Source organism: Lygodium microphyllum, chromosome 29, assembly GCF_053477565.2.
Source record: "Lygodium microphyllum isolate KBCC chromosome 29, Lygodium_microphyllum_v1.1.10, whole genome shotgun sequence".
Lineage (NCBI taxonomy): Eukaryota > Viridiplantae > Streptophyta > Polypodiopsida > Schizaeales > Lygodiaceae > Lygodium > Lygodium microphyllum.
In genome coordinates, this window is record NC_141163.1 from 31,720,198 (window position 1) to 31,744,660 (window position 24,463).

Here is a 24,463-nt window from a genome sequence, read left to right on the forward strand (position 1 = left end):
TTCCGTTGAAAGAGGGCAGTTGTCCTGTACGGCAGAAAGTAAGGCGTATGCCTTTCGAATTGAGGGACGGGCTGTTTGAAGAGTTAGAGAAGCTTCGAAAAGCGGGTTTGATTTTTCCTGTGCAACATACGGAATGGTGTTCGCCAGTTGTGATTAGAAAGAAGAAGAATAATCAGATCCGTTTATGTGTAGACTTTAGGGAGCTGAATAAGCAGACAGTTAAGGACTACTACCCATTACCATTTATTGACCAGATTTTGGATTAATTAGCGGGTAGGGAGATATATTCATTTATGGATTGCTTTGCAGGATATAACCAAATGGCAATTGCAGAAGAGGACAAGTTGAAAACAACTTTCATTACCGTATTTGGTACTTTTGCGTACCATGTGATGGCCTTTGGTTTATGCAATGCGCCTGGTTCGTGGCAACGAACAGCTGATAAGACATTCGGTGACATATCCCCTGAAGAGTTGAGGGTGTTTATTGATGACTTAGGGGCCGCCACCGTGAGAGAAAGGCAGTTGATCATTTTGAGAAAATGCTTTGAGCGCTGTAGATAATTTTGCATCGCCCTAAACCCACGGAAGTGTGCTTTTGGAGTACCTTATGGGCTATTGCTGGGCCATGTGGTCAGTTCGGTAGGAATTGCGACAGACCCCGAGAAGGTCAAAGTTATAGTTGCCATGGGTCCACCACGCACTCCGAAAGAAGTTCATAGCTTTCTGTCTTCGGTTGGTTACTACCGTAGATTCATTAACGCCTTAGCAGAAAGAACGTTGCCACTTACAAATTTATTGTCCTTTAGCTGTTCATTTGTATGGGGTGACCCTTGTGAGGTAGCATTCGAGGATGTGAAACAGGAGCTAGCAAGAGCACCCGTTTTAAAAGCACCTAAAAGAGGTGAGGTGTTCTATATATTCTCAGCAGCCACCATGTATAGTATCAGCTGCTGTTTAGCCCAAATTTGGGAAGAGAAGTGGTACCACCCGATTGCTTTTGCTAGTCGGAAGCTGGGGGTATCCGAAATCAATTACACCTACATGGAGAAGCTGTGTCTAGCGATGGTCTTTGGGACCAAGAAGTTCAGGCATTACATTCTCTATGAGAAAGTCATACTTTATACGAAGGCGGAGGGACTTCGACTATTGATGAATAAGCTACAGCCGCGTGATCGTCTAGCGAAGTGGTTAATCACTTTGCAGGAATTTGATTATGAAATCAAGAGTAAGCCACCAAGGTTGCAAGGCATCGTGGAATGTCTTGTGGACTTTGGGGAGCCGAAAGAATCAGTGGCTGAAGGTAGTGACATGGAGTTGTTATTTAAGATAGATACGGCCTCTATTCCCTCCTGGTATGCTGCAATAACGCATTATTTATCAACGGGAGAGGCGGGATCCGAACTATCTAAGGCTGAGAAAAGGAAAATTAAGCAGCAAGCGTTAAAGTTTGCCTTGATCGCAGGTACATTATATCGGCAAGGGGTTGATGATATCTATCGCCGATGTGTGATGCCTGACGAGGTGCCATTCATTTTGGAGGAGTGCCATGATTCTGCTTGCGGTGGCCATTTTGCTGGACGGCTTACAGCACAAAAGGCTTTAAGAGCAGGTTATTGGTGGCCTGCCATCTTCCAGGATGCGTTTGCGTATGTGAAGAGATGCGATATTTGCCAACGGCATGATAGTCGAGAGAATAGGAAACGACCACTCACCCCTATCATGGCGATACTTCCATTTGAGAAGTGGGGAATAGACTTTGTGGGTCCTATTACTCCGTCATCGACTACGCAAAAGCGTTACATCATTGTAGCAACTGACTACTTCACAAAGTGGTCAGAAGCACGTGCAACAAGGAAAGATGATGCTAAAGAAACTGCTAGTTTCCTTCTAGAGCAGATAATATGCCGGTTTGGTCCGCCGAAAGAATTAGTGTCGGACCGCGGAACTCATTTCCTAAATAAGGTGATCAAAGGTTTGACAGAGTTGTGGAACATCAAGCATAACAAAACAACCCCATATAATCCGCAAGCCAATGGTCAGGTTGAAAGTACCAACAAGCAGCTTGTGGGTATCCTGTCCAAAATTGTGTTGGAAAAGAAACGGGATTGGGATAAAAAGTTATACGTGGCAGTGTGGGCCTATAATACGACTTTCAAACGAGCCACTGGCCATACCCCGTTCAAGTTAGTATATGGGGAGGAGTGTGTCTTGCCTTTAGAGATTGAGCTGCCGACTATTCGGTTTGCCATCAATCATTCTTTGAGCGATGAAGACGCTCTTTTTGAGCGCTTGACGACACTGGCACATTTAGATGAGCTTAAGTTGCAGAGCTTATTGCACCAAGAAGTGGCGAAGCGCCGAATGAAGAAGCTACACGACCTCAAAGCCAAGAAATACACCTTCAAGAAAGGACAGCTTGTTCTGTATTATGACGCACGACGAGAATTATTCCCAGGCAAGCTAGAACCCAAATGGGATGGGCCTTATAAGATCGTTAGAATAGGAAAGAATAAATCCACAGTTTTGTTAGCTGACCTTGAGGGGATAGAATTTAAAAATAAGGTTAATCTTAATAAGATTAAACCTTATTATTTCTGATTGCACTAATGCTATGACTGCCTTGCAGGTCTAGGCAAGATCAATCAAACATCTGCAAGGAAATCGTGATAGAGGTTGATGGGTCGTCTGATCCCTTATTTAGAACACCCATATTTGGAACAAAGATATCATCAGGGAAAGCTCATTTGGTGGAGTAAAGGATACAAAGTGATTGAGCAAGAAGGCGGGACATTTATTTGGGAAATCAAGGTCTTCTGCCATCATTGCCTACAAATTTTGATGAGCATCCCTGTCGAATTCAATGATGATGGAGGGATGGAGCCTACAGTCCACCCGTTGAATATGCTGAATTTCGATTACCATAATTACGAGTAGAGTTCCGGATGGCGGGATGTGTAAACCCTTTATGGACGTACACCTTGTACTTTGATGGGGCGTCCAGGGGTGCATGTAAAAAAGGAAGTGTAGGAGTTGTCATCCGAGACCCCCGACGACGCATTGTCATGAAGTTAGCTGCTTATCTCGGGGCGAATTTTACCAATAATATGGCAGAATACAAAGCCCTGATCATGGGTTTGAATATTGCGAAAAAGGGTGGTATCCGCCAGTTGTTGGTGAAAGGGGACTCTCATTTGGTTTTAAATCAACTCAATGGGACGTACATGGTACGGAACCCCATCCTTTGTATGTACCATCACACTGCTATAGCCCTGCTAGACGAATTCGATAGAGTGTCTTTTCAGCTGATTCCACGGAATTGGAATCAGTTTGCCGATTCATTGGCTAATCTTGCGTATGAAGAGGACCTCTTCTTTAATTGTGGCCCTTGTCCCGATATATCTATTGATGGTGAGACAGGACCTGGTCGTTTGTGGGGTATGCTTTCTGAACATGCCCTCTTTGGCAGACGATGGTTGATTTGGGTGATGCAGAGGGTAAGCGAGACTCATCTACCTTTATTATCGGGGACCCATAGACTGATTCGACGCCATGTGATGCGAACACCTCTTGCGATATACGCAGGAGGGATAGGTCATAATTTAATGCACCTAGTTTAGGGCTATGCGCCTTTGTTCCCCTGGGAATAGTATGCTTTGATGTCTATCATGGTTGTTTCCAGGTGGATGTTCTGCATAGTATTGTTTGATTTCATTAGGCCAAGAGGGCCGATTCAGTTTTGTAGCAAAGTCATGTCTGAATTCATTAGGCCAAGAGGGCCATTTCCCTGTCTAGTGCGGGTGCGTTTAATTGGGTTTTTGTTTAGTGTTGTGCTGGACAGGTTTCGCGGGTTGTGGAATTTTGTGGAGCCTGGAGGAGCCTTTGCTGCGATGGAAGCTTCTTGTGGCCACTCCAGGTGATATTTCTCCTTTACGAGTACCTTTCTTTCCTGTTATATGAGTATTTGTACTTGTCGAGGGGATCTATTTTTTTTTGGGGACCGGCAACCAAGGCATGAAGTCCCAGGTTTAGGCTAAGTATGTTTGAGGGAGGTCGGAGTAGTCATTGCCTCCTGTAAAGACATTGTTAGACATTGAAAGACCTGTTTTAGAAGGAAGCCCTAGTGGCTCTGTTCTGCTAGCCTGCTAGGCAGCCGTTCTAGGAGTTCCTGTTAGTAGTGAGGCAGTTAGAGAAGCCTGCTAGAAGATAATAATAATGATGTCAAGAAATCCTGAATATCCTAAAAGATGAATATTAATACGAAGGTGTGTAAAAAGGGGTTCTAACCCCTATCAAAGAAAAGAAAAGAACTGAAAATATATAAGCCGTTGCTCATTGCCTTGCGAAGGCCTGGTAGGTTCCTGGGGACGAGTCAGACCCGGGGCCGATACCTTGTCTTCCTAGGGGTGGCTTCTTGCTGGAAAAATAATATCACAACAAGGAAGGTTGGAGCGAAAATAAAAGTGAGCGTTAGAGAAGGATTAAGTGTCGCCTTGCGAGGGCTTGGTAGGTTCTTGGGTGTTGAGACAGGTCCTGAGACCGATGCCCTGTTCTCCTTGGGTCACTACGCTCAGCTCCCTCCTTTTTACATGCCCAAGTATGTTCATCCAATAAAAATCCTAAAAGAAGACATGTACTGAAAGAAAATGTCCTTTGCTCAGGCTATAGGAGTCCTCGCCTTGTAGGAGCTCCTAGTGGTGTTGTCTTTAGTTGGTGAGTAGTTCAGACTACCACTTAGGGCAACCTCTTTGGCAGTTCTTTTTAGTTTGGCTGTGTTGGAGCAGTTGGTTAGTGACTCACTTCGGATCTTCTATTCGATGATGCTAGGCCTATTCCTTGTGGATGTTATGCCTTGGTTCTGTCAGGGGTAGGGGGAGCATTGTGCTGAGTTTTATGATGATAATTGTTTTGTATCAGTTTGATGCTTCTTTGGTTGTTTATGTGCAGATATGTTCGTGGATTCGACGGGCTGAGTCGCCCTATCCCGTGGTCGCCAATGAGAGCGGAATTTAGGTGACGGGAAGTGCTTAAAAATAGCTAAAAATTATGGATATCAAGGGAAAAATATTCACCGTCAAAGGCGGCGGCTCGATCTAGGACGATTTTAAGCGCCAAAGTGCTTTAAAGGCGCCCGAGCGACACTTGTTGATTTTTCATAATTTTTCAGACAGTCGTGCGGGTTGACACGAGCTACTGGCCAATGCGGGATGCTAAGCCAGACGCCCAGGATTTTTCAGAGCTCGATTCCGAGTCCGGACGGGGAAATGGCCAAGAAACCGGTCAAGATACGAAGGGGTGGACAAAATTTGGCCAAAGTGGGCAAGTGACCCTTGGGAGCCCAAATTTAAATGTAACATGAAACTTTGGAGGTTGGAGATGCAACAAATCGTGGAGAGGAAGCGTGAGGAACATGCGCCGAAAAATGCGCCTCAATGTTGATCATGCATCATCCAGCCTGCAAACAACCCCCCCCAATCATCATTGCCCCTCATTTCCCTCTGTATGCAGACTCTATCGCCGCCCTTTGCTCGCGCAATGGTGGCCTGGTTTGAAATTTCTGATTCTAGTCTTTCTCTCTCCTCCCTCTCTCTCTTCTAAAGGCAAGTTCATGTGGGGAGAAGAAGGAAGAAGAAAGAATGATGGAGGCTTGTCCGGCATGGACCGGATTGCTACACGGGCTGAGAATGGTGATTTGTGATGTTGCTGGACATGAAGTGTTGCTGTTTTCCAAATCTACAGCCATGGATACAAAACCCGAAACACGCAAATAAGCGGTAATTTAAGATTTTCAAAGGAAATTTGAGTTTTTATGGCTTTTGATGGATGAAATGGTGTTCATGTGGGATAATAATTGTTTATGATACTGTTTTCTATGAGTTCTTGCTGGTCATGATCAAAAAATCAGAAAAATATGCATTTTGTGGTTCAAAATAATATGTTAAAAACGTAAAACATGAAAAACAAGGGAAAATGAGGGTTTTTGGCATAAAAAGGGGGAAGTAAATAGGAACATCAACTAAACTTTCATTTTTTCTGCAAGAAGGAACTAAGGGCCACAACCCATAACCTGTTTTGAATTTCCAGCAATTAAATAATGCAGGAAAATAAGGGAAAACAGAGAAAAACCATGAAAAATAGGGGAAAAATGCATTTTGGGTTCCGAAAAATAAGGATAAATAAGAGCAATGTTTGTGAATGTTTGTGGGGACTGAAGCATGGGGATTTACCTCAGTTCAACCCCACTTTCTTGTGCTAGTGTGGTTTTTTCCGCTTTCTATACATAAAATGATGTCAAAATACCCTATACACCTATCCAACGATGCACTATTTAAACGGGGAAGGGTAGAGAAGTTGAAATATGTCTAAATGCCGTGTGAAATGATGGGAAAGTTGCTGATTTCTATGCATAGCATTTAGGACGGATGAGAATTAAAATTAAGAGCTTAGTAGCACGAGGATCACCTCGGTGCTAAGCCCATGCAACGAAGCACAAAGCGGTTAAAAAGAAAAACATGAAAGAATGTTTTTGCACTTGTGCACGATACCGTTTTGCTAAATGTTTGAGCACTAGACATTCACCAAATGCATAGAGCATGAAAAGAATTTAAGAAGTATCAGTGATCAGCTCCTGGATATGCATTGCAATTGGTTTATGAGGACATGACCTACGTTGAGAGGCAGTGAGATACCCATGCTGTAGGCTAGTCGTGGGATCCTAAAGGGGAAATCAAGTAAGGACAATGGTACATTCCTGGATACGCTTATTTGGTACCTTGAGCGACGTTTGTGCGAAATGTCTAAATGTTGAGCGACGCATCGAGGGGCCAATCCCCAAGGTGTAGGAGAGTTGCAGAGGGTTGACGGCATTCAGCCGTAGGAGGAACCCCATGTGTATGTGATTCGAGCCTTTTGGCTATATGAAAGGGACTCCCTCTGAGGAGTAATATTGGGTTAGGATCAGTTGGACTACAACGTATTACAAACGCAATGTTTAGGAAGGCAGAGATTTTGATAGACGCTCCTGGCCGCGAGGCCGAGGGGTTGTCTTGTGCGTAGTGACGAGGTCCGGCTAGTGCATGAGCCAGTGCCGGCCCGTTTTTAGGTCCATCACCTGGTCACTGACTAGTTCGATGGGGCAGTCGAATCGCGAGATCACTTACTCCCATAAGAACTTGGCACTTGTCCTAGCGTCGTTTTTTCGTGTGGCTCTTGCCTCTGCCCATTTTGTGAGGTAATACTGGCCACAATGATGTACTTGGCTTGTGAGTACTGCGCCACAGGACTGATGGGTCCTTTGAAGTCGATTCCCCATTTTTTCGAAGGGTTGTCGAGCAATAATTGGGCTCAACTCCATTTGATCCTTGCAAATCAGGACTTTTGTCCATTAGCACTCATCACAATGCTTGACGAATCGCATGGCATCGCAGAAAAGCATGGGCCACCATAGTTGAGACTGCAGCACCTTCCGTGCTATCATGTCTCCGCTAAAGTGTCCTCCCGCAATGCCGCTATGTGCCTCTGAGAGCACATTGTGCATCTCATGCTCACATATGCATCTATGTAGCAATCCGTCTTGCCCCAGCCTATAGAGTTGGCCTGCAATCATCTGATAGGGCTCGACCTTAAGGATTAAGCAGCTAAGTCAGGATTTTTCTATTGGTCGCTCAGATAGCCCGTCGTCAAGCACTTGGACTATGTCATCCGCCCAATATGGCGTTAGATCAGCCTTAAATAACTCTCTCTCGTTAGACATGTTAAATAGATGGGCATCAGATAATTCATCAATGATACCTTGTCCAGCGCCTTCTCCCGTGGGGATGCGTGACATGTGATCAGCCATGTAATGTTGTTTTCCCTTTTGTACTACCACGGAGAAATCGAACTCTAGAACGAGAAGGAGCCATCAAGCTATGCATCCTGTAGCGCAAGGTTTGTTTATGAGATAGATCAAGGCTTGATGGTCCATGAAGAAGGTAAAGGGTGTGACCAAAAGATAATGCCGAAATTTCTTCACAGCAAACACCATGGCTAACCCCTCTCTTTCTGTTCTTGAGTAGTTCATTTCTGTCTGGGTGAGTTGTCTGCTAGCAAAGCTCACTGGATAATCTAAGTTGTGTTTGCCAGGTTGCCACAACACTACCCCCACAGTAAACATAGAAGCGTCGATGTGCATGTGGAAGGTAATGGTCCAATCTGGGGCTCGTAGAATTGGTGTTGTTGTTAGATCCTTTTTCAATTTTTCGTACGCTTGTTGGCATGCCTCGGTCCATTCAAAGACAATCAGCAGCTTGTATAATGGTCTGGCAATCAACGCATAATTCAGTACAAACCGCCAATAGTATCCCGTATGGCCTAAGAAGCATTGAACTCCCTTGTAGTTAATTGGGGGTGGAAGGTCATGACCTTCGAGAAGTCAGTGGCAATGCCGTTCTTTGACACCATGTGTCCTAGGATGCATTCGTGCTTTACCCAAAACTGGCACTTCAAGGGGTTCAAGGAGAGACGATATGAGCGACACCGTTTAAAGATTGCACGGAGTTTGTCTAAGTATTCAATCCAGGTCAAATGGACACACAGGTTGTCGACAAAGACTTCTAACTCCTTGCAAAGCATGTCCTTAAAGATGGTGCACATGAGACGTTGGAAAGTGGCAGGGGCATTGGTCAACCCGAAGGACATGACTACATGTGCAAAGACGCCCCACTCAGTGGCAAAGGCAGTCTTGTGCCTGTTTGCAGGATGCAGTTGCACCTGGTTGTACCCCGAGAAGCCGTCCAGAAAACTACAGGCTTCCTTGCCTGCCACCATCTCAAGCATGTGCTCGGTGTACAGCAATGGATAGTTGTCCCTCTTCGTAGCAGCGTTCACCTTCTTGTAATTGACACACACTCGGATTTTTCCATTCTTTTTCATCACGATGACTATGGGTGATACCGAGTCTGTGTGCTCCATTTTGTAAATGAATCCAACTCTCATCAGCTTGTCAATTTTCTCTTTGATAGCATGAGCGTGTTTTGGATTCATAGGGTATGGTCGCTGCTTGACCGGCGTTGCGTCTGGCGTCGTGGGTATGTTGTGAGTCACGACACTCGGATCTACCCCCTTAAGTTCCTCTAAGGACTAGGAAAACACGTCTATATACTCTCGCAAGAGAGAAATAAGACTCGTTTCTTCTTCATTGGTCAAGTCATCAGCAATGAATACTGGTCGGGGTGTTTCCCCTTCCTAGGCTAAGTCTACCTCCTTGACTTTGGTTGGTCCCTCGATTGGTTCGCTCGTCTTCCCTTGACGTTTGGCTCCTAATAGAACTACTACCCTATCCCCCTTTTTGAATTTCGTGAAGCGTTTAGGGAGGTCCCGCGGCTTTCGCTGTTCTTCTGTTTGTGTATCCCTGGGTTGCTTTGCCTTTTCCTACCTTAACCGTCTACGCCTCAGGTGGATGGGTAGGTCCCCCTTGGTACATCTGGTCGTGGGCAGCCTAGGGATCTCTGGATCACTATCTGAACTAACTTCCGATTTAGAGTCAAACCCTCTGTCTTCGCTAGAAGAGGTGGTCTCCCTTGGTGGCCGCAGTTCAGATGGCGATTCAGTCCTAAGTATTAATGTCGTTACTGGCTAGGCTAGACCTACTTGCTCAAGGTCTATGGCTCCTACACGTTCCAACCAAGCGCGATCACATTCCATGGCATGACTCCTCACTCTACCCTAAAGGTCTACCTTTTCTGCGGCTTGGCGTCTGCTCGTATCTGCTCAATTTCTTGTCCTTCAGTGTCGTATTCTGCGGTATCTACTTCACCCTCGCTCTCATCACTGAAGGATTGGCAGTCTTCGTATTCATCGCTAGAATCTTTGTCATCCGACTGCTTGTCCTCTCCTAGGATTTGGTATGTCTCGTGTCATTGGTCAAGAACTAGGGCCCAGTTATACATGAGGTTTAAATCATGCACCCTGGTCCATTGCCACTTGGATTCCTCTAAGAGATCCTGGAGTGGTTTGAAGTTTGCAGCTGGATTGCCAGCTAGCTTGTCCGTTAGGTGTTCCAGTATCCCCTGGAGTTCCCTTTTGTTGGATGGTACTTGGGAGGTGACAGGCTTAGGCTTTCCACAGAGGCTTCCTACCATCATGCAGACTGGTGTAGAGAGTGCTTCGTTAGACTTGCCGATCGTTTTGATGGCTTGCTCATACGCCTCATGATCTGAGAATGGCAGGTTGATTGTAGCGAGAACGTGCATCCAATCCCGCTCATCCTCTGGGCATGGGATATACTTGGTCAAGGGCCCATGGGACGTCTTGACCTGAGTGTTCCCCTTGAGCATAGCAGAGATGGCGTCTAGGTCGACTGGTGAGGTCTTCCAAGTGTCCACCTCTATTCTTACGGCATCTGTTCTATTGCCAAGGAAGATCAAGCCGTTACCCCAATCTTTGATGACTCTAGCGTTGCGCATCCAGGGTCGGCCTAGTAGGATATCGTAGTCCACTTCCTTCATGACTATAAAGTCAACAGAGAATTGGACACCTATGATCTTCACTGACCAATTATTAAGTACCCCAAATGGCTTCACTCTCATACCGTTTGCTAACGTGACATTAAACCTAGCAGTTTGGATAGGCGGGTTTCCCCATGTCTGGAGCACTACGTGGCTCAGCACACTAACCCCAGCTCTTGTGTCTACGATTCCCTTTCTTGTTGTGTCACCTAGGGCTAAAACCAACAAGACAACATGCATCTCGAAACCTTCCCAGAAGGCATTGACGTGCAAGGATTTAGGCACAGAGTGCAGCGTCAAACTCGATATTTGTGTTTCTGCATCATGGTCTTGTGGGTCTGCCGTCGTGACCTGCTCTCGTTATCCTTCGACCCACTGCTTAAGATCTTGCCATAGGATAGGATGCTGCCTAAGCAGATCTCCCAGGCTATGTGTTATAGGGGTAGTCACTAGCGTGGTCAGGAGATCATTGGAGACTCGCCTCTCCCTTAACCTCGATTGTCCTGGCCAATGGCCGTGACTGATCTGCAGCTCTGTAGCATCAAGGCTTGGTCTTAGTGTCACTGCTTGTGGCGCGGTTGCTTCCGCCGATTGATGTTGAGGTGGTGATATCGGTGTGCTTACGCTGGAGAGATCATCGATCTCGTCCTCTATGATGGGCTCAGCGTCCTTGAGATGCTCTTGAGCCTCCTTCACCCATTCCTTCACCTTTTCTATGGCCTCTAACTGTCGCTTTGGGTGTGGGTATTCCCCTACCTTAGCACCTCCCTTTTCGACCGTCTTAGGGGCTGAAGTCTCTACCTCTACGTCTAAAACCTTCTTTCCAGCAGGCAGAGTCGTAGCACTCTTGGTTTTAGTGCGATCTTAGCTTGCGATCTCTTCTTTTTCTTCATGCAGCTTTTCTTCCCTATCGAGGTTGTGTCAAGATTACTAGGTCCTGGCAGAGAGATGCCGACCTGTTTCGTTTGGGCTCGGGTCATGACTCGCAAGGGATAGGCGTGGCCTCCCCATCAAGGTTTTCCACACCAAACAGTCCCAATGGGACAGATGGTACATTGGCTGAGCTAGAAGATGGCTTCTGCTTTGGGCAGTCTATGAAGAGATGGGTGAGTGCACACTTTGCACACCTTTGGTCAGCCTTGTCTCTCTTTTGCTGCTCTCTTTCAGGGCAGCGTGATGAGACATGACCGGGGTGACCACAAGTCCAACCTCCTAGGCCTCTACCTCGTCCTCATCCTAATGCCATCACCGACACGGGTTGATAATCCATGAGGACCACATTGCCCTCCTCGTTGTGCGAGATGTAAGGGTATATGTAGGTCTCTTCCTCATTCTCTTCCTCATTCGGCTCCTCCACGTAGTGGACTGGAGCGTCGCTTGGTGGATGGGTCACATAAGGACCAGGCGGTCTAGGAATGCCTGTAGGGTTTATGTCCATTCTAGCGACGACTGGTTTCATATTGTTAGGCACGGGAAGAGCCAATGGGGCTCCCCTTCCGAAGAATTGTTGCGGCATGTTTGCTAGGTAAGGCTAGCCGTAGGGTTGCGAGTATGGAAGTCTTCTTGGTAATCTACAATGCGTGACATCATGGCTGAACCTACCGCAGTTAGCACAAGGTCTTGACCTAGGATCTTGACACTCGGCCGGCAAGTGGTTTCCGCCACAGTATACGCATTGGACGTGCGGGCGCATTGGTCATCTCAACATGTCTTGCAACTTGGCCAATTCCATCTTGACCTCAGCCAAGCCTTGGTCTGTCTCGGTGGCCTTCCCCTTATCTTGGGATGATGGGATTGACTGCTCCACTAGAGGCTGACGTTCCCTCTGAGCTTCGCAAATTGGTCTCCTCTAGATTTGAGCTCTTGGAGCTCCGCTCTTTTAGCTGTTCATCGACTTTGATGGCTTCCTCAAACACTCTAGCTACCGCGTCCTGCTGCAAGCTTGAATTGCCTGCCAAAGCCTTATATAACTCCTCGTCTCGAATTCCACTGATGAATACAATCGAAACTGCTCTTTCAGTCGGCCGCTCGCCCAAAGGGATTCTCTTAAAGAGACTCCTCACATGGGTCACGTAGTCACGGATGTCCTCCTTCTCTTTCTGCTTGATGTTCATCAAGCGTACTAGTAGGTTATCGAAGTATCCGGGCTCGGTGAATCTCTTGACAAAGAGATCCTTGAGGTCATTGAAGTTGGCTCGCTCTATAGCATCTAGGCTCATATACCACGTCCTACCCTTGTTGCCTAGGCAAAGATCGAATGCTTGCGAGTGTTGAGCTTGGTCGTTGAGGCCGTTGGCTTCACAGACTTGCTCAAACTGCTCATCATGAGGTTGGTACTTATTGAGTTGCTTGGAAACAATCGGTATTTTGGCCTGGCTCTTTGAGCCTTGGTTCACCCCTAATCCTGCGAGCAGCAACGTCGCTAGTGCGGTGGCACTCTGCTCTACTATTGTATTATTGAGCAGCCATTTCATGAGAAGCTCACTCAACGTCAAGTCTCCCTCTAGTGCTCTCTCATGGTTTGTTCGGTTTCGGCCAGCCAAGTTCAGCACTTGCTGCACCTCATGCAGCTCCATGCTTTGCCTTTGGCTCCTAGCCTGCTAATCCCTATTGTACTCAGCTATGCCCTGCAATGCTTTGCGGGCTAGCCTTCTCTCCTCTTCTAGATCTGTGATGATTGTGTCTGTTGTCCTACCATGGTGCTTGTACCGGGCGTGCGCGTCGTAACTACTCACTAGCTGCCGAATAGCATCTGGGAATACATTCAATCGAACTCCTCATTAGACCGATGGTCTGAGCTCTCTTCCATCATGGTCAAGTTCTCGCGCTCCACTACGCTGTCGATCAGGTTGAATAGACTTGATAGATCCTCGTCATTGGCACTTCTTGCTTGGTCTTACTCTGTGCTTTGATGGTTTATCTATGTCTTGGTTCTCTCCTGCTGGTGGGTTCCTTGAGTGTTTTTATCCAAGTGAGTTCCTTGACTTATTGAATACAGTCCTCAATTTCAGTGTGTGTTGTTTCTCGTGCACTTGTGGTCAATTAGGCTTTTAGCTCTCTTATATATACTTCAAGTGTGGAATTCAATGTGAGTGCGGCAATCAATCTCTATATGCTTACGCCCTCTTATCTCGTCTCGGCCCTGATAAGCTTTGTTGCTCAAGTCCTGGCCATTCTAATGGGTTCTAGGGTCTGTGATGCTTCTTCTTGTTCACTCGGGGGTCGACGATCACAGGTCCTACGATTGGATTTTTGTTCTCAATGCATCAGGTTGCTGGGGAGTGCTCCAGCACTGTCCCCCTATCCCTTGGTCGTGACTCCTACATCAAGGACTGCCTACAAGGCATTCGCTATGTTGTCGTGGAGCAGGTTGTGCTTCCAATCGATTCTGGGGGTCAATTTTTGATGTTTTCTTTTTTCTGCCTAAGGGTGTGTCTGATTCTGAGAATCGGCGGACGTCTGATTTACCAGTGGTCCAATTTACCAGTGGTCCGATCCTCAGAATCGGACCAGGTGGATCCGCGTTTGAGCTGTCCGATTCTCAGAATCGGACAGGGGTTGTGTCTGATTTTCGAAAATCGGACAAGTGGTCGGATCGAACCAGGTTGGTGGTCCGATTGCTGACGTGTCCTACTTTGTGGGTCTGATTTCCTTGATCGGACAAAGCGTCCAATCAGACAGGGTTGGTCCGAGTGTCTGAGTGGTCCGAGTGGTCCGTTCGGACAGGATGATCTGATGGGAAGGTTGTCCGAGCATCTGATTCTCAGAATCGGACACGATATCGGGTGTTCAATTTCGTCGACCCAAACACACTTTCAAGCATGAAATCGTCCAAAATCTTAAGGTATCGATTATTACAAGCTACAAGATTCAATAGGAATGATGTTAGAGTGATGGGAAAGAGATCTGTATACCTGGGGATCACCGATAGCAACGTAACTCCTCGCACTGATCGATCAAAATGGGTCACCCAAGCTCTCTCTCACTCTCACTCACTCTCTCTCTCTCTCTCAACTAGTTGCAAATGAGGGTTCCCTTGCCCTCCAAGAACTTACACCTTTGCTGGACATTACCTAGATGTTACTGATCACTCTCCTTGCGATTCCTACACATTCAAATGAGCATTTTCCCCATTTTCCACTCATTTTCCCCGATTATCTCCCTGTTATACAACAACAAACCCTATGCCTCTCAGGTGCGATTTCCTAATGTTAGCCTACTCTAAACGCAACACGAATCGAAAGCAAAAACTGAACTAATTTCTCCATGTTTTCCAATCATCAAACAACCAAAATATCCCAAAATACTTACTTGTTTTGAAGATCAAAAATACCCAAACTTCCTACCTATCTCAAGCTCCGTTTCGGGGATGCATCCCCTACTTCGATGCTCGATATGAGGTGCGCAAGTGCTCAAGCCTGAATCCGTTGGTCCCGGTAACGGAACCAAAATGTGGGAGCTTTCGCTCAACCGCCAAGACCCACGGACCGCTTATTGGTTCAAACGTTCCAAGCGAGCTCTAATGGCTATCTCTCACCTAGCCGACGTGCCGTCGATCCTACGAGTGTAGTGAGCTTACCTTGATGCTTGATCGAGTACCCTCCTCTCTCTTGCACTCCGGTAGCTCCACTATTCTTGATGCTAGCTCAAGCATCCTCAATCCTCCTCCATCTCCAAGCTCCATCCTCCATAGCCGTGCACACAAGAGAAGAGAAGAGAAGAGAAGAAGAGAAGAGGAGATGGTGAAGAGCTTCACCCTCTTGATCCCTCACTCCCACACACTCACATGGTCACACTCCCTCTCTCAAGAGCACACACAAGCAAGAAGGAGAGAAGAAGAGAGGAAGAAGAAGACTCCTTTTGCCACACACCAAAAGAGTGAGCTTCTCATTCACTTTTCAACTTTATATACAAAGCCCCAAATCCTTTTTGGGTGGTCATCCCCTTTTCCCTTTTTTACATGGCCGGCCGTAGCCTAGGCCCTTTTTCCCATTTCCCACCATTCTAATTTATCATATTCCCAACTAATGCATAGACTTTGCACAAGAGCGAGCCTGGCGCTCTTTTACAAGGATTCGGGAGTGCTTCCACATTTAATGGTGTGCCTTTCACTCTTTTGTTGTATCGGGGCGACATTGAGACTTTTGAGGGTCGTGCTCCAGCATTTAAAATTTTTAGGGTCTGGTTACCGGTTAAGGCGCCTTTTTCTGCTTTTATCCTACGCCTTTTTTGCTTTTTCTTTTTTTTTTTTCCATTTTTCTGCTCCTCTTTGTTTCGGCAAACACGGTAAACAATAATAATTTATACATAAACTCACAAAAATTGTGACTACGCGGTTTTAAGAAAAATGGTCAATTTTGGGGTTTTTGTGGTGTTTATGGGGTTCATGTAGAATAAAAAAATGATATAAGGTTAATTCTAAGTACATATGATTAGATCAAACCAAAAAATAAAAACATATAATATTTATGCATAAATAAATTAAAAAATAGAGAAAAATAGTTTTTTACATTTGAAAAATAAGAAAAAATAAGAGTTATGTGTGTGGATGTGTAACATGGCTGGAGCATGAGGGATGAGCCTCAGCTTTGCCTTATCTTTGTGTTAAAGTGGAGTCTTTATCACTTTTATAAAGAAAAACACATTAAAAATGCTTCCTACACCTATCAACGCATGCATAATCTAAGCGATAGGGAGAAGGAGGGGTTTTTGAGGGTGACTAATTGCTGATAAGGTTCTAAATTCTGATCTTTTGTGGATGCATGGCATATAGGATGTTTATGGTTTAAGTCTAAGAGGGTCTAGCAGCATGAGAATGCTCGGTGCTGACCCATAACATGTAGATTAAAATCATTAAAAGAAATGACTTTGCACCTCACAATGCTGATTTCTAAATGATAAAATGATTGGGCACTATGGTTCATAAGATCTCACATGCCTTTGACCAATTCATCTAAGACATCTTCCCTAACAAAGGGAACAATAGCAGGTAGAGCCATAGGTTTAGCCACAGAAGCGGATGGCTTACTGGATACTTCAATTGTTTTGCCCGTAACAGTGGGCAAGATAGAGACATACAATCTTTCTCTTCTTCTATGCTTTTTCATAAGTGCAGTAACAGCTTCCTTGACATGTCTCCACTCTGTTTTCAGACCTGCCTTTGTAGTATGATCCTCTAGCTCACAATTGCATTACATGCACCTCATGGTATCATTACTGGATGCCTTGCAATTGTATTCATGCATATGACCTACGTTGATTATGTGAGATATCCTAAGCTATAGGTTTAGATGATCACTTTCCTTGGGGACTATTTAGTGAGGAAAATATCTATATCTCCTGGAACATTTAAAAACAAGAGTGGATTTTGTGACGTACGTGATATTTGTGTTAGTGACACATCAAGGGGGCCAATCCTCGAGGTGTAGGAGAGATGGCGTGGAGCCGCATCATTCAGCCGAGGGGTGCCTCCTCTGTCTATGCTTACGTGTGGTGTTTTACACTAATATGTGTAGGGACTCCCTCTCAGGAGTGTGGGGAAGGCTTAACCATTGGATTACAATCCAAAACAAACGTGAAATTTACGATGAAGTTAGGGTAGTGTGTCCCTTGGACACTTCTAGCTGCAAAGCCAAGAGGGTGTGTTCTTTGAGTATAGAGAGGCCTAGCTAGGCCCATTTTGGGTCCCAACAGCTAAGGCCAAATGGCATACACAAGATTGGGAAAAACTTTCCCACTTGGGAGGAGTTCAAGCAAGCAATGACGATTGATGTTTTAATTTCCCTTTGGAAAAAGAAAGGCTCCAAAGAAGATGGTATGCATGTGCTCAAAGAGGAATGTCCGGTAGAGACTACTCCAACATCTACTTAAATCTCTCCATGTATGTTGAAGGCATTTCAGATTTTACTAAGCTGAATAAATATATTTTTGGTCTTGACCATGCCCTATCATCAGAGGCGGGAGCATAACAACCAAAAACTTTATATGAGGCCACAGAACGAGGAGATAGGTATTACTTGAAGTATAAGAGAGATGCAAGAAATTTCCAACAAATGAATGTGGACAATAATTTTTTCAATCAACAAACAACAAGGAAACGCATGGAGTTGGCTGAATTCACAAGGAGGGCTAGACCACAAGAAGTGCCTGATGTTCAGATGCTACAAATTAAGGAGCAACTGCCTATCAATTGGGCACTAGAATTGAACCATTGGGAGCAGTAGGAGAATAAGTGTAGGCCATTTAAATTTGAATTCTTATACCCTTCTATCAATTGGGCACTAGAATTAAACCATTGGGAGTAGTGGGAGAATGGGTGTAGGCCATTTAAATTTGAATTCTTCTACCCTTCTATCATGAATCAAGTGTTGCCTCCACAAGTGGTTGAAAGAGCTATCCAGGTTTCAAAGAGGCATGTATGGCTTTTTGTAACATGCTACCATACAAAAGGGATGACCTTGCCTATATGGCTTACTCAAGGTGCCACGATGTGGATTTTGATCGGGAAAAGTATGGAAAATATTATGCTCCTTTGATCTACAATTTCAATGCTGCCAATCATGAAGAATGCCTGACCTTTGGGACACAAGACCTCAGACCCTCCATTACTCACTTCTTGGATGAGTTCATGACATGCCCTAATCTTGCTTTCCTTACCACTTGTAATTACCACTGCCTCTTGTGAATCCTAATAAAACAAAGACCTGTAGCCCAAGAAGACCAACTACCACCTCTCTATTTTGATATCAATATAGGGATTGATAGCTATGCAATGACATGCCTGATGTTAAGGGCCACTCTCTTGCTAGCTTTTTGCATGAGCCTTTGGAAGACCTGAGTGATAATAGGTTCTCAAAGTGTAATCACCCTTTCCTATCTACTACCCCTCTCAATGTAATAATTAACCAAAAGGGCTACATGCAAAGCCATGCATTCCTTAGAAAATCTCTTAGGCCCCCTCAAATTGTAACTACTCATAATAAAGAGCATCATGATGATGTCTCTAGTTTTGGAAAGAAAAAGAAAAAGAAAAAGAGAAGAGATAACAAATAAAAGATCCACATGAAGGAAAAGGAAAGAAACAAAGAGCTTTCTGATGTAATATCAGAGTGCCATAAACATAGCACCTAGGGGTTCTCAAGCTAGGTGCATTGGGCGGCCTTGGTCGATTGATTCCGTGCCTAATCCCCTAGCCCTCCTTATCCCCCACTTCACACTTAGGGCACATCAAGGGTAAGAAACACCTAGGGAGTTTGCACTCTTAGACTTGTCTCCCTAAGTCACACCCATAACATCTCCCTCAAGTGTGGGATAACACCATAGGCTTCCCTGAGGTTCAACCCAACTCCTAGTTTCACTAGCACGGACACCTCACACTACACAGTGAGGTAGGCACACCCCCCAAGTAGTGCACTTTCTTTTCTTTTCTAGGTATATTTGATAATCTGTGATTAACCACCACCAACTTCGGAGGCCCCCTTCACCCACTCAATCTGCTCTCAACCTCCAAAACCTCACATCCATTTCGTGATGCTTCTTCTCCACATCCAATCTCCAAGAAGCCCCATCATTGACTCACGTGGCAACCTCTCAACCACCCGAGCCCTCATCAACAAATACCAACAAGTGCCATGGGACTAGCACTCGACTCTTGGAGGGGGTAATGTTAACCCTAGTTCAAAGAAAATTAAAAAGACGCAGGGCAAAGTAGAAAAAGATAGCCTGGCTGAAGAAATAAGAGGAAAAAAGGCCAAAAGCATAAGGGCAACCTTCAAAGTTCAAGGTAAGTGCAAAATAGAAAATGTGTATTTTAAATGTCAAGGCACACCTTAAATTTTTGTAAGAGAGTGTGCCAGGCTCCCTCCTGTGCAATTTGTAAATATAGACAGGCATGGGTAAAGGCACAATGTAAATAGGAAGGGAATAGGAAAAGAGGACCTAGGATAAAATGGCCAGTCATGTAAAAAAAGGAGTGGGTGCCCAAAGGGGATTAGGGCTTGTATAAAAGGAAAAAAGTGAATGAAGAAGCTCATTCTTGTGTGTGACCAAAACTAGCTCTCCTCCTCCTCCTCCTCCTCCCCCTCCTCCTCTTCTTCTTCTTCTTGCTTGCTTGCTTGCTTGATTGCTTGTGCTTGTGCTTGAGAGAGGGAGTATGAGAGAGTGAGGGAGTGAGTATGTGAGGGTGAGGGACCATGGTGAAGAATCTCTCCATCTTCTCCTCTCTTCTTCTTCTCTTCACTTCTCTTCTTTTGTCTCGCACGTGGCAAATGGAGCATGGAGCTTGAAGCTTGAGGATCGAGCTTGCTTGAGCTTGTACCTTGGATCGTGGAGCTACCAAAGAGCTTGAGGGAGGAGGCAACTCGATTGAGTATGAAGGTAAGATCACTCGTAGGTATGAGAGTGTGCATGGCTATGTGAGAGTTAGCTATTACACTTGGCCTGAAACGCTTGAAACAATAAGTGGTATGTGGGGTCTTGGCAGTCAAGCAAGAAGCTCCCACAGAGAGGTTGTCCAAAATCATGAGGCCACCCCTTGTATTGTGAGGATCTAGGATCCACACAAGAGGATGCTCATGGAGCTATTCTCTCATGGTGTGCTAGATTTGTGTCTCAAATCCTCACTGTTAGACAACACAAGGAGAATATTTGGAGCGCAAAGACTATAAGATTCAAGCATACAATATGTGAAATAAAAATTTTGACTTTTGGATTTTGGCTATATATGGTGATTGCATGTGCTCACATCACTCTGTATCACATTATTGTTCATGACTATTCATATATGTAAAATTTATTACACACGTGCTTACATTACTTGGTGCCACATCCTCATCATGACTACCCACATGTATGAGAATTGATTGTATATATGATTGCCATGTGTACAAGACCTGTGGCTATAAATATGTATCTATCCATGATACTTCTAGCCTAATCTACATCTATATAGCCAAACATTGTAATCCTCCTCTACTTCTTTAGGTTGACAGGGAGAGGGTGCAAGGTCCTTCCCTCTTACTTCTCCTTCCAGTTTGAGAGGGTCAGTTTCCTTCTATTGATGATTATAGTGATGATGCTTACAGTTTTCCACTCTCAGACATTATTTATTTTGTATCGTACATTATGGACATTTGTAATGTCATTTGCACTATCAGGATGACACGATTATAAAAGGGTGCTTGGGAAAGTGAATAACTCCCCTGTGTGACGGAACTGTCCAAGTGGCATCATTGCATCGCATGGAAAATAGTGCCACAACCAAAGTATCCTAGCTACCCAATCTTTGCATGCATGCCCTGCTATCCAAAAAGCATTGGATTGACGCTTCCAAGTTGGCCTTGCATATGCATCAATTTTCCCAGTAGCATCATTTTCTCATGCTCACTATCCACATTTGGAACATCATTCTTCTGTATTGGCTCTTCCTTCAGTACATCTTGGGCCCAAAGCTCTTGAAGATGATTTTCCCTTTTTGCCTTTGTTGCCCTACTTTAATGGGTTGAAAAAGCACATGAACTAAGGATAATTTTTTAATTACATAAGCATTTCAACTGCTATTCTTAGTTGATCTTTAAATTGGTTATCAAATTCCTTTCCTCTTACTAGTGATTAGCCTCTATAGGCCTAGAAGGACCCACATTTTAGTCTACACCAACGCTATCAGCTTGATTTCGATGTTATGAGCGTGTTCCAAGATTAGGCATTGAATTTTTCCTTTCGTTATGTGCATTTTTAGAATGAGATGTATCATCACAACTCGATCCCATCTCTCTATTTGAAGACATCTTTGTGTTGTAATTGCTCAGCTGAATACAATTTCAGAACTAGACCAATGTTTTTGACCTTCAATCAGGCACCTTGAGCCCACCAAGTCAAGGGATTTGATGAAATCCCTGCAATGAAACCATGAAAGCATCCTTCCTCCTCGAAGAGGGTGGTAATGATATGATTAATCAACAATTGCAGCAACAAGCATAAAATTCACATAAACTAAAAATTCACACTTTATCACTTTAATCTTAGACAATGAATAGCCTATTAGCCCCAAAACTAGTGCCCCTTGTAGTATTTATTTAACTTTTATTACAAATGGATGGAGTATAACTGAGGTTCACCAAACTCCTCTACTAATCCAAGTGTTATTTGCTGTCAAAATTGACTAGCAAGCCTTCAAACCAATTTGCCCCTTGGATTGCTTGGGAATTAGGCCTTCACCTTGCTCCTTGAAAGAAAAATTAATCCCCAAATCTGATATGGAATGGCTAGCCTCTTGAATCTCCTTGAAATTCTTTAATTTCAACCATTAGAATCTAAGTCCTAGGTCCTCAATTCTGAGCACGCATACCAAGGTGGTTATCGAATCCTAATTTTTGTTGTAAATTAGGTTTTACATTAGATATTTTTCAATATCTCCACCTCTAATGACTCAAATGACTAGATTTTGATGAGATAACTTGAGAGAAGGTTGTAGAATGAGAGAGAAAGATGTTGAGAGAATTTCATGGTTTCATCACGAGAAAGGTTGAAAAATAGCTGCTGCCCTGCTCAAACAACCACGAAAGATGTTACTTATTGTTTAGGACTACTAGAAAGATTGTTGTCTGTTCCATTATGTTGTGACCTCCGCCAAAAGGACCTTGGGCCGCTATCATGTGCACTTGGAGGGTCTAAATTGTTGTCATCTATTATAGAACTTGTCCGTGGTGGTTGTAAATCACATTAGTAGCATCTCCTTGCTCTCTAATAGCCTCATTTTCTCACACAATGGATATGATAGACTACCAACACTTCCCAAAAAAATATTTTCCACTTGCATGGGTAAGTTTTGCCAAGTGATAGCCTTCTAATTTTATTTTTTAGCATTATCTAGATTATTAAATTAATTTTTAGTATATTGATTTTGAAAATTAATTTAACAATTATTCTAGTGATCAAAAAATTAATTCCACCATCCAATAATTAAATTTCATAGGCTCATTTATCTTCCAAGTATCCATGAATATTTATTAACTCTTAGATTTTAATTAATTAATTAATTAATACCTAATCTCTAACATTAGTAGCCAATAAATTAGACTAGGCTAAAATTTTACATTGGGTACCACCTAGTACCTGTCAAACATAACTTATCGCAACTTTTTCCTTTGGCACCAACTAATATTTTGGGGTTATATGTCCCACACTATGAAATAATGAACTTGTACCTCACTTCTACAAGTCATATTAGCACAGTTGATTAGCTTTTAATCAAATGCTAAGCAAAGTAATAAAACTTCACATCCTTGTGAAAATATGTGTTTTCTTGACAGCCACTCTATAGAAAGAATTGATCAATGTATTGGTACCAAGACCTAGGAGCTGGTTTTAGGCAATAGAGGGCCTTCTATAGTCTATAGACATGATCCTCCTTCCCCTACATATGAAAATGAAGAGGTTAATCAACATAAATCTCCTTCTCTAAGATACCATTCAATATGTAACGCAGCCATCAATGATGACCTGCAAGAGCCATAACAACTAGAATAGTAGACATACATGTTGTAGGTGCAAAAGTATTGGTCCATGCATGCCCTCTGTGCAAAACACTTGGTAACAAGCCTAGTTTTGTGCTTGTTCGTGGTGCTATCAGCTAGGTATTTGGTCTTAAAGATCCACTTTATGCCAATCATCTTCTGCTTCCTTGGACATGGAACCAACTCCCAAGTCTGGTTACACTCAATAGAATTAAGCTCCTCCTACATAGCATGACGCCATACATACTATGCAAGAGCCTCATCAATCGCACTATTTGGATTCATTGAAGCTTTTTTCTATCTCTTGTGATGCATGGAATGGTTCCAAAGGGGACAATACATTATGTCTTAAAGGCTACATTAATGGAAGAATTGCTCATATTCTTATCAATACCGGGAGTACACATAGCTTCTTTAATACATGGTCTCTTGATGGGCTGAAGTTGTATACACAAGAAATGCCTTCATCACTAAAAATCCAAGTGGAAAATGGAGCTTATGAGAGTAGTAATCAGATTTGTTCCAATGTTCCCATCACCTTATCATCATCTTGTACCACTTCGGTGGATCTTATTGCCTTGGAGATGGGTCCCATTGATGTCATACTTGGCTGCAATTGGATGAAAAATATTGGCAGGTTTACCATGGATTTGAATAGGCTGCAAATGGAATTTCAATGGCATGGACAACAAGTTACTCTTCAAGGGATTGAGAAGAAGAAGCTAGAGGTGATCAGCACCAAGAAGATTAAGAGAAAGATCAATGCAAATGCATGTATGTTTACCCTTCTCTTGTCAAAGATCGATGAGTATCAACCCTCTTCAAATCAACCCTCTACTCCTTCAAAAGATATGGAAGAGTATGATGATTTATTTCAGCCACCTACCTCTCTTCCTCCAAAGCGTGAAGTGGATCACCCCATCGACTTGCTTGCAAGTACCAATCCTATCAATAAACCTCCATATTGCCTTTCAAAGGTGGAAAGAGAAGAAGTTAAGCACCAAGTAAATAAGCTACTTGAAATGGGTCTCATACAACCAAGTCAATCTCCCTTTGCTTCTCCCGTTCTTTTAGTCAAGAAGAAGGATGGTTCATTTCGCATGTGCATAGATTATTGGGACTTGAATAAGGCCTCTATCAAAAATAGGTATCCAATACCAATGATTGATGATCTCTTGGATGAATTGAAGGATGCCAAGGTCTTTTCAAAGATTGATTTGCAATCGGGATACCACCAAATATGCATGAAGGAGGGAGATGAATACAAGACTACATTTAGAACCGAGTGGGGATTGCATCATTTCATGGTTATGCCCTTTGGTCTTTCAAATGCTCCAGCCACATTCCAAGCTTTAATGAACAAAATACTTCAGCCACTTTTGTTCAAGACAATTTTGGTGTTCTTTGATGACATATTGATATATAGCAAGGACAAAAAAGAGCATTTACAGCATGTTAGAGAAGT